Source organism: Lepisosteus platostomus, chromosome 7 (genome assembly GCF_059453375.1).
Source record: "Lepisosteus platostomus isolate fLepPlt1 chromosome 7, fLepPlt1.hap1, whole genome shotgun sequence".
In the NCBI taxonomy this organism is placed as follows: domain Eukaryota; kingdom Metazoa; phylum Chordata; class Actinopteri; order Semionotiformes; family Lepisosteidae; genus Lepisosteus; species Lepisosteus platostomus.
Genome location: NC_142617.1, coordinates 54114525 through 54132009, shown reverse-complemented (window position 1 = coordinate 54132009; position 17485 = coordinate 54114525). Strand labels below are relative to the sequence as shown.

General features: G+C 35.2%; 1 protein-coding gene across 3 annotated transcripts in view; it reads right to left on the bottom strand.

Annotated features, from left to right (window-relative positions):
- The window catches only part of lingo1a (leucine rich repeat and Ig domain containing 1a), a 516838-nt gene that overhangs the window by 188113 nt on the left and 311240 nt on the right, over positions 1-17485 (bottom strand). For all 3 annotated transcript variants that reach the window (XM_088641269.1, XM_088641268.1, XM_088641272.1), the window contains one exon: positions 10109-10194. The gene's annotated coding sequence lies outside the window, so the exon portion shown is untranslated. The remainder of the gene's footprint in view (positions 1-10108; positions 10195-17485) is intronic.

Genomic DNA, 17485 nt, shown 5'->3' with positions numbered 1-17485 from the left:
ATGCAAGCCAGGAACCCCCCTGGGTGTAATGTTAAACTGACCATTTGTCCAGAACATCGTAAACTGGCCAAATACCATGAACCCCCCTCTTTACCATCAGACCGAGTGACGTCAGAAACGGAGAAGAAAACACTATATAACCCAAAAGTTTGTAACAGTTTTGTTGTTTCTTGCGGGAAACAAGACTTCGGCTTTATTGTTCCTTGCATGCAATAAACTCATCTGTTTTACTTCATCTCGGGATCAAGAACCTTATTTCTTCTGTTACAACAAATGTTACAGGTAAATATTATAAGCACCGAATTTGGGACTAAGTTTGGATTCCAAAAATACTGTTACAACTATTGTGACTATTGAAGCGTCTTTAAGAATATAAATACAATGGTTAACACTTGGCAAGGGTAAAGATTTGAAGTTCTTCAAATCTGAGCTTCACAACAAGGAAAGAACTATGGCATTAACTTAGTTGTGCTGGGTGTGAGACACTCTGATCAAAGCAATCTCTGCTTTACCTGCTTAATTAAGTTTGAGGTAAATCTTTAAGTGTTATCAACAGTCTAGGAACACTGCATAACAACAAGCAGGTACAGGAGAGAAAGACAGAAGGTGGAAGGTCCTTATCCAGATAATCCGTAAAGACCAACCAGAGTGGATTTACTGTAAATATTTGAACTTTGTTAAGGGAGCTTGCCATTCTTAACATGTTGTTTTTCAGAACTCTGATTTCCAGTTTAGAGAATGCCTCCTGTTAAGTGGATGTGTTTTTAAAATAGGGAGATGGGTTTTCCATTCATTTTGTTGCATCCATGTTTGCAGAGAGAGATTTAACTGTACATTGTGTTCTGTTTGCTTTAGAGGGCAGATTTATCTCTTCTTAAGGCATGTATGGATATTATAGTAGAGAATATGAATACTTACTGTGGTTTTCTGGGTGATGAGGACAGTGGGTCCTAGTCGGGGTGGTAGGCCTGTGGAACACCTTGTTTGTAAGTTTATAAATAGTGTAACTTGTATGTTTATGTCATGTGTTGTTTGATGTTTCATTGTTACTGTTAATAAATATTTGTTTAACCCAGTGTGCCTGAATTATTACTCTTTTCATCAAAGCTGTGCCAGTGAACAAAGGTGCCTCTAATTTTACCAAACACTCAGATATATTCTTGGCAAAATATTTATAAGTTGGGGGTCATGATCATTTATTTAATTTACTAACCCACTCAGCCTTTTTCTGATATTCACCATTTTTGTAACCCCTAATTTGTAACAGTATGAATAATCAAATTATTCATTTTTTTACATTTCTGTACATACATAACAACTCACATACTGTACATTATAATATTATCATATCAAGCTAGTCCCAAGCTCCTCGAGGGAGGACAAAATGTTTCTTCTTTGCACACTATGCTATACAATGATACAGTATGCCTGTTTTTTTTAACTAGCACTCTTGTTAAATAAATCTAATCCTGTCCTTGTCAGTTGAAACAGATCTGGGTGACTGGTCTCACTGCAACTAAAAAGATGTAGATGCTGCATTGGAAACCACTACATTCTCTCCTCTGGATCATTGGATTCTATCCTATCTTTCTTGACCTTATTTATATGGAGTTCTCTACTTCTCGTGACATTGTTGCTGAGTGGGGGAGTGGGGGAGGTGGCACCTGGCGTGCCGCTGCTGACATTGCTGTTATAGTGTACCCTGCAGTGAGGATTCGACAGTCTGACTTAATTTTAAAGGATATTTCATATCAAATATCTAACTTGGAAATACTGACAATGAGGAGCTAGGGGTAAGAGGAAAATGTCATTTTTGGTACTTATGTTTCAAAAACTTTCAAAAATGCAATCTTGACCAAATATGTCTTTCTACCAACCTACATCTTATATTGTGGAGTGAAACAATTCTGATGAACATTCACTCTGCAAGGGATTAAACAGGCTTATATTAAATGCTGCCTTATTTTATACAGATATAACTGGAGGTCGCCTACTTACAGGCATCTTCACAATAATTGACATTTAGAAATGAAATGCATCATGTGCAGTGTGTAAAACCTGGAGCTAATTGCTTGCTGCTCATAACCAGCAGCACCATCTACTTTGCTTTAAATGTCAGCTTTACATTGAAATTTTGAAAACAAAGCTTAAAGCCCTATGTTGTCACACACAGTTCTACTGTTCAAATGAAGTTAAGCCTTGGTAAACCTTGTGTTGCATACTAAAATAAAGTTTAAAAAAAGACTGGCATTAGACTGCCTTTAGTGCTGGAAGCGATATTAATTATGCATGGTAATATTTTTGTGATCAGTTATAATACACACTGTATAGTGCACTGTTCAATTAGCAGTAACTTCTTTTCACTAAAGGTAAGCAGCTCTTGTTCTTGTTGTCTTTTATTTCTATATTTGTATGTTATTAGCTCTAGTATTTAGACATTTTAGAAAATAAAGTAAATAAAGTCAAAAATTAAAATAACAGCAACAAATTCACAATGAATACCTCTCTTAAGTTGTACTGTACATCCAAAGCTGAATCTGATGTTGGAACCACCCCAGCATTGCTTTAAAGAACTTGCTCAGCTGCTGTATCAAGGTAGGTCAATTGTGTTCGATCTCAAAGTTGATCATAATTACTGATTAAAAATCGTCCATCCATTTTCTTAAAGCTACTTATTCCCATTTAAGTGTCATGGCAACCAGAACATATCTCGGATGAATGTTATAAGACAAGATAACATCCTGGAATGGATGCCGGTCCATTGTATAGCATGCATGTTTAAATTGTCCATGTGTGCCCGGAATGCCACTGCTGACACTGCTCAGACAGCATATCCTGCAATAAGGACTTGACTGGATTTGACAGTCTGACTTAATTTTAAGGGAATGTTTCATATTGAATATTAAACTTGGAGAGGTAAATCAGTAATGACAAGGAAGAGTTGGGGGTAAGAAGAAAATGCAATTTTTGCACACACATGGACAATTTAGAGACATCAATCAACATGGCCAGTGCATCTTTTAAAGGAGCATGGTGACTGAGGTAGCCAGAAAACACAAACAAGGACACAAGGAGAACAAAAAAAACCTCATGAACCCAACAGATAAGAACATAAAACATTGTGCCACCCTACTGGGCTAAATGACAAACCCATTAGCATCTATATGAATGCATGCAAGCTCCATCCTGCCAGCTTCTCTGGACTAAAAATAGGAAGTGTCTGATTATTTTCTGACTTCATGTCTATGGTTTCCAGTGATTTGAGTTACAAAGTAAGCTGTTACATGTTTTTTGCATGTGCATTCACAAAACATAACAGACAAGATCAACTGAGGAAGAGGGAAAAGAAAAAGGGCAAATGTGAGAAAGTGAGTGATGGGGAGATGTAATAGGCTGTGTAATAAGTGTGAAACAGCAAAGACAGAACCTGGTTTGAGCTGTACAGCACTTGGTTACGTGGTGACTGGTATTTTCTTGGATTCTTCAGATATGTGCCCATATGAAACTTGGACAATAATAACTATGCTCGACATGAAATTCAATTCCTTCATTTTAGCTCTACTACTAATAGCTTGAGAACTAGGAATGAAAAATTAATTTCCCTTTGTTAAAATAATGTTGATTTACAATTTTTTAAGCTAATATCCTATTGCAATTCCATCCATTGTGACATCAAAGTCAACTAAATATAACATAAATGTGTGCTTGTGCTGAACTTGTCAAAACATATTCCAAAGAGTGAAGTTCCTTTTAGATTTAAATGAGTGTTTTACATCAAGTCTTTAAGTCAAGTAACTTTTAATGAAACTACTGCTAGCCAAAACCTTTTCAGAATCAGCTGTATTTTGGGCTGAAATACTTGTTTACAAACGTTCATTACCATAGTTTTCGATTGATTCGATTGATGCAGGATGGAGCTTGCATGCATTCATATAGATACTAATGGGTTTGTCATTTAGCCCAGTAGGGTGGCACAATGTTTTATGTTCTTATCTGTTGGGTTCATGAGTTTTTTTTTTTTTGTTCAATTACAGACACACATGAAAGTAATTATTTATCTATGGTTATATAAATTAGATAAATAGTCAGATTCACTGTTTTTGCAATTGTTCTGAATTTTCACATGTAGCATGTTGTCACATGAATGATTCATAAAGATTATAGAATAAATTAAAGTTTATAGATGGTGTATTCTAATACATTTGAACAATACTGTATAGGATATAGGCATGGAATTGCATTAAATTGCTGAGCACTCTTCACTGATTTTATAGGATAAATATGAGGGTAATAGAATAATGAATCTTTGATTTCAAGAATGTAATGTAATGTTTTCTTTCACATTCACATTCATTTGACCCCTTTATCTCAAGAGAACATGAAATCAGATGACAACATTTTTTATACTACTTTCATCATTTTAGTGCTTCATAATTTTCTATTCCTGTACAATATACACTTAGCATGTATTTAAACCAACCATTTAAACCAACTTTAAATGTTTGTTCTTCTGAAGTAACAGACAAAGGTTAAATACTCTACTTGATCTTCTATTAAATCACCATTATGGAAAGGAAAACCTAAAATATCTTTCAAATAATGGCAAAAAGTGAAAAGGTTTGGAAATTCTATTGTTTTATCCAATGTGCTCCAACCAATTTAGCTTAAAGCCATGAGTGGAAAAAAAAAAAGAAATTGCAGCATGGCTTCATCAAAACTTCTTTTTTTCCAAATGAACCCCAGGAAATACAACAAAACAATAATCTCCACATATTTTGCAAGAAGCTGGAAAAAGACTGAAATAGGTCACAGCTAGAGGAAGGAAACTCCCCCAGAGCCAAATACTATCCTTATATTCTGATAGATCCAGCTAGCTCAGCAACATCAGTGGCAAGATGTACTGTATATACTGTATGCTTAATCAAGAAGCAGTGAAAAAGCCGGTGCTTGTTGTTAATGCATTTTGGTCAATGTACAGTAACCCAAGATCCACCTTTGGCAAGTAAAGTCCTGTTCCACATTTATGAACTTTGCTATGGCGAAACATTCTATTTTTACACAAGACACTTAAATTCAGCACAGAGACTCCATTTTGATAGTTGTATGGCTGGGTTCTACAAACACCATCATTTTCTTTGTATTTGCAATAAAACTACTGCATCTATCTAGCTATACTCTGCAAACATGTTTTTGTTTAGTCAGGGAGAAAAATGCCTTTGATATATTGTACTTCAGACTACTTGCTTTTCATAGAAACTGAATTCATCAGACTATCACATTTGAAAGTATCTTAAAATATCTCCTTCTTAAATTACACAGATTATTGATTAACAGGCAGATAAGATGGATAAGTCTTTGAACAGACCATTCCGTTTTCTATATCTTTTTCTACATATGCCATTGCACTGTATGAGTACTGTACATTATCCAAACAGTAGTTACAGAGTAGCAATATTGTAAAGCTTACTGTATATTGGATACAGCCATAACAAAATATAATGAGAGTAAGAAGAGGGAAATCAAACTGAAATATTATTACAATAAAGGGAGATTTCTTTATACTGCCTTATTTAATAGAAATATTTTGTCAATTCTCATTTTAATGTTAGTACATGAAAAATAGTTAATAAAAAGCCTTGAGTATGATTAAAGCATTCTTTAAAATAATTAATATATGCTGTTTATATTTAATAGAGATACTAATGTGCCAATAAATGACAATTTATGTAAGCTTGAGAAACAAACTATTCTATAATAACTGAAAATTTAACCTTTCTTTGCATGTTTAAAGAACATTTTACCTAGAATGGACTACAGCATGAGAGAGAGAGATTGAGGGATTAAACATGCATTTCTGTTTTTACATGCTTTTTACATACAGACTTGCCATATTTTTTCAATTCCCAGAACCTAGCACTGACTGAATAGTTTTTTTTAATTTCATATCTCGGGCACCTAAAATATGTTCTTTGGAATTTCAAAATCAAATACAAATGATTTCTGGAAGAAAACTGTTGTATAATATACGGTGCATCTATGAATTCTGAGCATTCTTTCTGAAAGTTAAACTAGGAATAATAATAAAAACATCTCCGCATCCGGTTTTGTTCATCTGCCTTTTTGTTTATACCAGAAAGCACATCTTCTTTTATGCCTGCCTTGCTGTATGTTTCAAAATGCCCTTACATTTCTCTCTCAAGGGTCACTTTGTGGCAGTTTAAGCAAGCAGTCAAGCATGCTATCTACTGTAGGAATTTGACAATAAAAAAATACATACTTATGGTAGCATCTGCCAAGCCAAAGATGGGCTTTTTAGCCAACAATTCAAAAGAATTTCAGACACTGACAATGGAATTTGGTCCTAGTTCTGATGGTTGTGAGTCTCTACACATGAAACAAATTAAAACAGAGTGAACAATTACATTTAAAACTTTCACTTTATGATGCCTATAAAGAATCTTAGGCTGGGAAACAAACTAATTTTTCTTATTTTAATCTTTCACCTCATGGTCTGCTGCTGGACAATGATAATTTATCCTTCCAGTGCTGAGTATTTTTCCCTTGGCCTTTTTCATTGTTAGTTATACTGTATCAATTCCTCCATCCTTCTATCGCAAACACAACATGCTGTACATTGATAAATGACAGTACATATGATGTTTTCTTCTTTATGGTACATGGTGATGGTTAGTAGCTTATGATCTGGTGAAACCTCCCTAACACTGTAAAAAGATTTACTATCATATGGAGCCTTGAACAAAAAAGCTACATGGACCAAAGTCTTCCACGGTACTGAGACTTCTTCATCAAGTGAGCATTGCATGAACTAAAATATAAAGATAATAAAGCAGTATACAAAAGAATATAATTTGATTAGGTTATCTCATTTCTGTTTAGTTTATAAGAGCTAGAATAATCTTTTCAGTGTTCAAAATTACTTAAAGTTGTGTTTTTCCTGCTATTATACTAGAAGTGAATACTGCAGTTCATAGTTAATATGTGACATTATATATTGATATATATATTTATATATACCACAAATAATTTGCATCTGATAATTGCAAGTGCTTTGTTATTTACATTTGAGGTAAGCTGAATTCTGGCATGTGTTTCTTCCATCTTTCTTTTAAGAAAGGAAAACAATACCAAATGCTTTGTTTTATTTAAAAAACTCTGCTCACCACATCTCCAGTTTGTCTTTTTCTGTGTTTTTTTTTCCAGAACTTCCAAGCGTGCAAAAGTACCACAAATACCACTCTCAATACAGGGATTATACATGAAAAGACACTTAGAAACCCAAGCGGCCATGAAAACAAGTACAGGTATATAAGGAGTTGCAGGAACCTTCATCGATAAAACAACTCAAAGAGCACACAGATCTTAAGTGAGATATGTCAATACAATGGAGGAGGAGGGGTGTTGCTTTCTGATTTTTTTTTTAACTAGAAAAGTTGTAACCACTTGCTTTGTATCATTGTACTTTAGGCATTGTTCGTTCTAACTTACTTCATTACAGTACATACAGTATAGTAATAACCTATTATAACCTTCTTTGGAAGTGTCAATTATAATTTGCTTTTAAAACCAAGTTTGTTTACTTCTTTTTTCTTTTGTATCAGGTGTGACATTTCAAAATAATGACCATACAAAGAAATCTGGAAGTTATTAAAAATTATGTAAAAAGCAAGGTTTTCTTCATCTGCTCATTGTTGAACTACAATTGATATAGTTTGTGGCTACTCTGAAACAAGGAATGTTTCCTCATGCTAACCATACTGTTTATTAATTTCAGATTCCTGGTCCCACTTTATAAAACATGTTTAGGCAGTCAACTCTTTAAGATAGCCTTTGCAATAAAGATGTAATGTAAAGTATACCATGACTGCATATTACACAGTATTGATGATTTTCACATACTGTATATAGCATTTTATTTCTATATGTATGCTCAGAAGATCTGTAAAAACCAAGAATATGAAGCTTAGTAATACACAGACATATGCCAATCAACTGCATTGATTCATATGACCTAATGACCTCCAGAATTTCTTGATGGGAACATACTTCACTTTCTCAAATCACCTGAAATATTCCTCCTAATTTTTAAGAAAACATAAAGTCATAAGAAAAAAGACATATTGTAGTGTACCTCTAGGATTCAGAGCAAGACTGGACATCAGTGAGAGAGAGAAAAAGTGACAACCTTTTCTTTTGAAACGGCTCATTTAGTCTGTTAATAGCACATTTACAAAGACCTGGAAAATGATTATTTCAAGGTCAATTACAGACACACATGAAACAATCTTGTTTCATTGTGCTCCACATAATGTGTTGCTTGGGGAAGCTTGTGATTTCCAACATTAAGCAGACAGTGCTAGATGAATAAAACAGACCCTCTCTCAAAAGCATATTGTTACAAGCATGGACTATAATTACATACACTGTAGCATCCAATATACTTTAAGTCTGCAGTTTCATAAAAGTGTTTATAAATAATTGTATTTCATACAAAACTGTTTTCAGAGAAGAGTGTGAAATGCCTGTAATTGTCAATGTCAGATACCTGTAGCAAGTCTCCTATAGAAATCTGAATACATTTTAATCAATAGTTCTCAGGGAAAACAAAAGAACAATTGATCTCCATAAGGAGAAAAAAGATGCCCAGAAATCTTTGGAATATTGTACCTAAAACATCATCTAACTATTTGAAACAAACATACATTTTTGTCATATCTATTATGCAAGATGCAAAATACTGTTACTGTTAAGTATTATAAATACCATACCATGCTATACTATTGACATTTTTAAATAACCTTTTAATATAGGAAACAGAAAATTATTCTACGCTTAAAGTCTCTTTGAGATCTTTGTCATTAAAAATTATGGATATTACTTCATTCTGCATCTCTCTGTAACATATTTTTTAACAAGGTGCCAGAGGAATGAGTCATGAACTGTGCAGCAATAAAAAAACTACAAAGCAGTTGTCTTAAGTATTAAGCTTATAAAAAAGAATGCCGCAATGTTCCTTAAGATGAAACATTTCTACCTTCATATCACACCTTGTCACTGCTTCAGATAATCTCATTATGTTCAGAGTGGGAGGTCAGTCTAATTTGCTTGAGCGAAGTTTAAAAAAAGAAGAACTTAAATGGGGAAAGGCATGTTTACAAGTCAATAAGAAACTATAGATGATTAAGAGAGAATGAAAGTTACAGAATTGGAAATCTCCCTCAAGTCAATGCAGATCAAACAACGGTAATGTTTAAAAAAATTGCTCATCATGCAAAATTATATTGAATCACACACCTGATCTGTTTATGATCACACCATAGAATGGGGGAGGGTGGTACCTAAGAACCAAATGTTGATGCACATTCAGTAATACTTTCACCCTGAAGGTTTTCTAGAAAATAATATTTGAAATGATCAGTGGCATACAATTATTTTTGGTATGTTTTCTTTTCTAAACAAAAATCTAATCAATCTGTCATTGATGAGTGCCTTGACTAACGGTGACGGAAATAATCCACAATTTAAGCAGTTTTGCTAAACAGAGCACAGCTCCCTGTAGGAATGTACAGTGTTTTCAATGTAATGTTGTTACTGCTTTCAAGATGAATGCATGAAAGAGTCTTCGTTTTGAAGCACATCCTTGGGATTTACAAGACAGCAATATCTCTTCCAATTTTATTTCTGAACCAGAAAAGGTCTGAACACAGAAGAGTATTAGTTAGAACTGAGGGCATAGAGCTTATGACTAGCAATGTAAAGTAGCCTGGCTTGCTTCCTGTACTGCAGATGCACATTAAAGACATAAATCCCCAAAATGTTCCTTAACACTAATATGTAAACAAATGCATTCACGCAGATCCAGAAACATTGAAAAGTCAGAATTGATTGGCTTTTCAAAATTTAATTTTGAAGAAATTATACATTTGCACAAGCATAATAATGTGGCACTGCAAATATTATTTTTGTATCTAGAATGATGTAAAATATTCTAAACAGAATGCATCCCAGTGCCACGCTATGACCCCTGCAGGCAATGAATGAAGATTGCAAGAAAACAAATTTCAAACAAATCAATGAAAAGTCTTCCTACCAGAATCAAATGGTGGATAAAAACAGAAGACCTGACAGGGTTCCTCCTATCACCGGATTTGGATATTATCCTTCTCTAGTCATGCACTGAAAAAAAAAAACATATTTTAATTCTACATAATTAACTTCCATATTGATCATGAGAAAAGGAAATAAAACAATTTGTTAACATTTATCCTAGATAGATGTTTCTATCTACTGTAATTGTATGATGTACAATTATTTGCATATACCCCCCCAAAAAAGAGACTGCAACAATAATTGACTGCAAGAATATTTGAACTTGGCGCAAATATTCTATCAACATATAAACACAATTCTGATAGTTTCACGCCAGAATAGTGACTGATTAGAAGAAAGAGTGATTTAGTCATTAACATACTAAAGGAATGAAACTTTTCCTTTCTAAAAATAAGATCTAAAATATTTTCTGAAATACCTACATGGTAATGAAATACCTACTGTATAATTTGCCTGCATGGTAACCAAAAAAATCTTAAGTGACTTTACCATCCATGTATTCTATTATTGTCTAGATATAGAGGTATCCTTCTTTGACCCATGGTATACAGTATAACCAGCAGAAATGCACTCCTTGACAATGTGATATCTGCAGACCAGGTAATTTTTACACAGAAAACTTATTTGCTTTACATAACACTCCTTTACTCTTTTATTAGATTTGAATAACATAACAATATGCAGTACTAAGTTATTTGCTTCGGTCCTAAATTGTAGTCACTGAAAAAAAGCAAACTGTTACATAAAAATCTTCTTTCTCTGTTATTAACAGCTGCTATGTACTGTAATTGAATTGTTTTTATATATATATAATTGAATCAGAGCAATGAAAACCAAAATGCTGTAACTCTGCTTTCACACAAACTGTCAGAGTTAAAATAATTAAGAATTAAAGAATAAATCTGTAGACACTTCAAACAACCACTGCTAGTGGCTAGGTTTAAAAGAAAGGATTCAAGGCTTACATTTCTGCCCCAGAGGGGCATATTTTAGCTTTGAGAAATCACCCAAAGGTATCACATCAATATCTTTGACCATTGCCATCCATAAAACAAACATTTTTTCTGTCTAAATACTGACAGAGAGGGAAAAAGAAAAAAAAAGGTTGCAATTCTGTAAAAGTATATACTGTACATAAAATACAACTGTTAAAAATAGTCAGGAAAATAAAAACACTGGCTCCAAACATAAGCAGTCTCTTTCTGTTCTGACTGCTAGAACTGTATATGCAATATCAGATTAATTATAGAAACATTCTGCTATCATAAAATATCATGATATTATTTAACTTATGTTTAAATTGAAAGTCTGAGTAAGCACCTTGCTCTTTTAGGACTGCCATTGAATGTATTTAAATATTGCTTTGTCAAGCAACTTTTTTAATGTTGTCTTCTTGCTTCAGTTTTAAATTAAGATATTTTAAATTCCCCAGAGGTGACAAAAAGCTTTTGTAGGACATTTGACAGATATCTGTCATTTCTAAAATATTCTCTATGTTGCAGTTTTCTCCTGACTACAATGTCCAGTGCAAGCTTAATTCCTCCTGCTACATGCAACATATACTGTATTATACAATATATGCTACATACAATATAAATGAAGAATACTAAAAAGCAAAAGGAGGGAGGATAAGGAAAAAATCAGTGAAAATCTACAGCAGGAAGAAAAATTAACCTTAAAAAATATCCAAAACATTAATATTTTTCCTAACACCATCTTCTGTACCATGTAACTGGCATATACAATAAGCAATAATCTGTACTACATATTTCCTCTTTTTTAATGCAATAATCATTCTCTCCCTTTCCGTTACTTAATGTAAAGGTCAGCAGTATTGTCACTCTGTAGTCTTATCTAGTCAGATCCCAGAAGCTAAACAACTGTGGGATGGGTCAATATTGAGATGGTAGACCTCTAAGGAAAACAAGGTTGCTAGTGGAGATGGTGATGGCTGGTGGAAGAGTACCTGGCCCTCTTCCTTCTGGATGAGAATTTTCAAGCTGAAGACCCGATATAGTGACCAGTATGTAATACTGTGCCATGCGAAGTGCAATCCTTTGGATGAGATGTTAATTTGTGGTCTCAACTACTTGATCATGTAAGATCCCAAGACAAGTTAAAAAGAGTACAGATGGTGTCCTGGCTAAGACTCATGTCAAAATATCTAAAAAACTTTGAGCATGTTTTAAAATGTTTCATTGTTCAGAAAACATTTGACATTTTACCTAGAACTTGAAACTGCGGACAATGCAGTTACCATGTCAGCCTAGATGAGAAGGCCTGCCAGAAAAAACACACCTTTTCCAAGCTTATCATCTAACCTCTCTGTAGTGTTTAAAGCATATTTCAGTACTAAAATTAAAATTAATCTAAAATGAACTGTCTCAAAGTGAAACCGTCACCAAAAACAGTTACCAAAGCACTGAAAATATTTAGCAAACAACTGTTTCAAATTGAGCGTCATAATATTTCTTAATTACAGAGCTACAAAAATCTTGTAAAAATAGAACTAAAATAGATTAATAATAGAAGGCTGGGTTTTAAGACCATACGAATAATTATTAATGAAAGAAAGCCATCCAGCTCATCTACATCATTTTGTGTTTCTGCAGCCAATTTAACCAAGCAGTCATTTCTCGAAGCCAGGATATCTGCTTCTGCAACTGGCTGGGCAGCTTGTTCCTTATTCCCAAAACCTTCCTGTAATCCTTCTGTTATCCATCTTTATTAGTCTAGGATCCCTTACTCATGCACTCTAGCTTTATCACTACCCAGGTTTACATACAGTATGCTCCTTCTAGTAAAGCAGAACTGTTATAAACACACTGTAAGAACAGATGGTGATATAAGCTTGCTTCATACTGCTAATGATCACACTAAAAAATACCATAATGACTCTCATCCTCCATCTCCTCCAAAAGACCACTTGTCCAGCAATCATACTATTGACCTTCTGGCATTTTTCCTCAATGATGGAGAGAGTGGACTGCCATTCTTTAGTGCGAAACTCATTAACTGTAGCAAGGTTCACTGCTGTTTAAAGCTTTGTGAAACAGGCCAGGGCTAACCAGAACAGCAGTGCAATCACTGTACAAGTGGCAAATGTCAACTTTCATTAAAGGAATGTTTGAAGGTATTGGTTATCACACCTCACTCACCTACCTAACACATATCCATGCAGGGCATCATTCTGCCTTATGTTCCCAAATAAGGAATTTCCATTAGATAAATTTATACAGTACATGTCTTGATTCTGAATGACCGTGATTGCATACTAAGACTCGTCTATATGTATTAGTTGAACTGTAACATTGTAAAGCTCTAACTCTCCCTAACTCTGTTATTTCATACAAAGGATAACTTGGGTAGAGATTACTTTCTATGTTTTATTACTATTTCCTCTGCTGGGAAATCAATACCCACAGAGTTTGTATATTTCTATATTATTTTGTTGGTTCCACGCAAATGTTGGAATAATATTAAAAGGATGCGGATGAATAAAAAGCCAATTTATTTTAACTTAAAATTTAAGACATTATCTTCTAAAACATATACCCTAACCTTAATGAATGAGACAATGAAACAGCCTTGAATGTAAACAACACACTCAACTACTTGTACAATATCCAGAGTTAAGCATTTGCCACTTGCTTTTCTGTGCCCTGCTCTGTCAAGCTCTGAGCATAAGCAAAACAAAAGAAAGGCCACCAAGGAACAAGTTACTATTAGAAACCTCTCTCGTTTTTAAAGAAATGATAATTTTACCGAAACCAGAATTTGGACAAAGGTCTTCAGCCAGCCAAAGAGTAATTGTATTGCATTGTAAAGCAGATTAGTTCATTGCACATACAGTACTGTATCATAATAAATATCTGGCTTGTGTACATAATGTTCTTCCAGTAATCTGCAAGTCACGTGCTTTCAGTGTGACTTGCTTTCCAGCCAAAAAAGCAAACAGATACCCTTCCATCCATTCATTTTCTAAGAATTTTATCTAATATAGGGTAGCAGGGGAGTCAGAGCCCATTCTGACAAGCAATGGGTGCAAGGCAGGATACAACCTAGATGGGACGTCAGTCAGTTGCAGAGTAGACGGACACAAACATGCACATACTCACACCAGGCTCAGTTGTCCGAGAAACAAATTAACCTTCCAGGTGACCTCCTTTGCAGCCTAAGCATGCTGACGCAGCTACTGTACCTTCTCAAACCTCTTTGACCTACCAGTATGTCTTTGGGCTATGAGAAAAAATCTGAAGCTACTGGAGGAAACCCATGCAAACACAGGGAGAACATCCATTCTTTTTCTAACAGCTTCTTTCAAATCAGGGACACGGAGGAGCTACAGCCTATCCTTGCAAGCAATGGGCAAAAGGCAGCATAGACCCAAATTGGACAATACCGAAAGGCCTTCAATCACTCAGCACCTCTATTATAATACTTACTATTATTAAAACCCTAAAAAATGTCTAAAGATTCTCATACAAAAGTGATTTTCTTATAACCTTTTTCATTCCTGACTGTGATGATACATTCTATTGAAAACTTCTCCTGAAAAAGAACAGCACTCTTGTACTCTTGTCATTGATTAACAAAAATAAATGAGTTAGACAGAAGGGTGTCAGAGCAATTTGAAATTAGTAATACTCAAGGCTGGGTAAGTGCTGTTTTCAACTCCCATACCACCACAGCTGGTTGTAAATCATCCAATTTGCCCCTTCCCATATCAACATGGTCAGGCAGGTTGTTAATACCACCGGCACATAATTAAAGCTTACCCTGTTCCCACCAGGATATTTATTCTAATAGTAACACAGTGTTCAGTCTTAGCTTCTGTGACCAGGCACTTGTGTCTCTCGCTGTTTCTCCCATGTTTTGAATGTTTCCCTGGCTTGAGTCCTTGCTTGTTCTCTTGACCATGCTTCCTGCATATCACTTTGTTTGTTGTTGATCTCCCATATTTGACCCAGATCATCTGATGTTGTGAACCCTCTCCTGTGCTTGAACCTCTTGCCTGCTTGACCATCACACTTAGATTTCCCCTTTGTGCTTCTGCCTTCTTCTATCTCAGCGGTTCGCCTACAGCTCTATGACCACTGCTTGGCAGCATGGCAGCCTGACTGCAATGCTGTGTCTATCCTGCCTGTCTGCCTGCCTGCTTGCCCTGTCTGGTTGATTGTGGCTTGCTCACACACCACTGTTGCCTGCCATTGGCTCTCCCTGGTTGTATGACTGTCTTTTCCTGCATCTAAATACTTCTCCTAAGCTGGACCTCTGCCTCCTGCAGGTTCATTAAGCAGTCAATTACAGTAATTAACATATGATGCCTAGTGAAGAGGAAAAAGAAAAGTGGGGTAAAAGATTCACGAGCAACACAGTATTCCTTTCATGTTACTCTGTGATGTCTGATCCTTCCTGCTACTGCTGTTTGTCAGCAACATGTTTCTTTATCTTTGGGCCTGGCAAATGAGCTAATATATAACCCACCTGTCCAGAACCTACAAGGTACTTTGGTACAGCATTCAGTACATCTTCTCAAGATGTCTCATACTTCAACAAGTCCATCAAGCCCGTTAGTTTTTCCATTCTCCTGCTGGGCTGATTCCATTTAGTAAGCGACAATCAGTGAAACAGTGGCATTCTTGCCACAGCAGCAGCGTGGATGTTTCATCAGGATGTTGCTTTCAGAACTCTTCAGAAAATTTCAGAAATGCTTTGATTGCTGGAGGCGTGGCTAATTCCGTTGAGAGCCTATGTCAACAGCTCTCTTCCTTTATGAGGAATTTGAATCATTCAGGGTGCTATACACTCACTGGGCCCAGGTGTGTTCAAGTTATGCAGCTCTTTCCCATTGCTCTATGATCAATCATAGTTCAAGGCCACCACTGGGCCAAATACAAGCTAAGGAGTTGGCTTCCCAAAGGAGCCACATCTCACTCCAACATATATGGATTTGGTCCATACACTTACTTCACATCATCACCATGCATTGCATAATATACAGTACCAACTGACTCTTGGTAAAAAAGCCATGCACATCTCTGTCAGTGTCTGTTGCTGTTATTGATAGCAAAAACAAGTATCTATCTTTTTTTGTATTTTTATACTATTTTTGTATTATTATGAATAACTGCGAGAAAATGATATTTTAATGGAGACATAGAGGAACATAGTATAAAAAACCATAAAACCTAAATTCCAAAAAATAATTCATACTTCTGTGACACAATATCACAAGACAACATTCTTTACCTGGACAGAAGAAGGCACAGGCAGAAGAACCTGTGACATGTATCAGCCTTCCTCCTGCCCCTCCCAATAATTTATGTGATGTAACATTTTGTAGGACCACTAAGGGCGCTTTAGCAATGCACACGCAAGTCGGGCTGAGAACAGCGCCTGGGGGCGGGACTGCGGGACTGTAAATAGTAGGGCGGAGGCTGGGAGACAGTCTCTTCCCTTCATTTGTGTGTGTTAGTGAAGGTCCAGCGCTGTAACCCCTGTCCCTGTGTGTGTACCTTTCCCCAGTTCGAGTTAATACGTGTGTTGTTCAACCCCATTCCTGAGTCCCATGCCTGCTCCATTCCGTACCGAAACCCGCGGTCATTACAATATGAACGGATAGGGTGTTTTCAGGATTATATGTTTGTCACTAATGAAATGTTTGCCTTTGCATGTTGTAAAATTTAGACAAGAAAAGTAATTGTGTTATAATTACAAACAACAAATACTATAAAAGTTCTTTGTGCCGTAGCCTTGCAAACAAAAAGCAGCGTAGCAAGTCTTTCATAGTCTCGGATGAGTGTACCTCTACACTGGATTTTTGGGGACTTTTTAGAAAATAAAAATTTGGAGAGCTGCTGTATTTATAGTATTTTTATTAACTTTTATTTTTTTATTATTTTATTAGCTAATTATTAACAGCAGCATTCTTTATATACTGTACAGTACCTTCTAAACTGCACATTTTTGATTGGTCCACTTCAGAATTCTACAAGAGCATGCACAGCAGTAGTATTTTCAATGAGGCACCTGATTCATCTATTAATCTAATCTATTTTGATTGTGTAATATCTTGGCATTTTTATACTTCTTGAAGTAGGTAAGGTGTTTAATAAAATAACCAGTCCTTAAAAATCTAAGAGCCACTTACAATTCTAAGTAGGTTTTAAAAATAGACTCCCTGCTTCTCAAACTCTCATTTTTAAAATATAGGAAACATATTTTAAATTATAGTATGTCGCTTCAGTTTTAGAATTTCAAATAATAGTTTTCTATCAAGGAGCCTCCAGGCAAAATTAATTTAAGTTTGAGTTAAACACAAATCCTAAAAATGAGTCTAGAGTAGATAATTGGT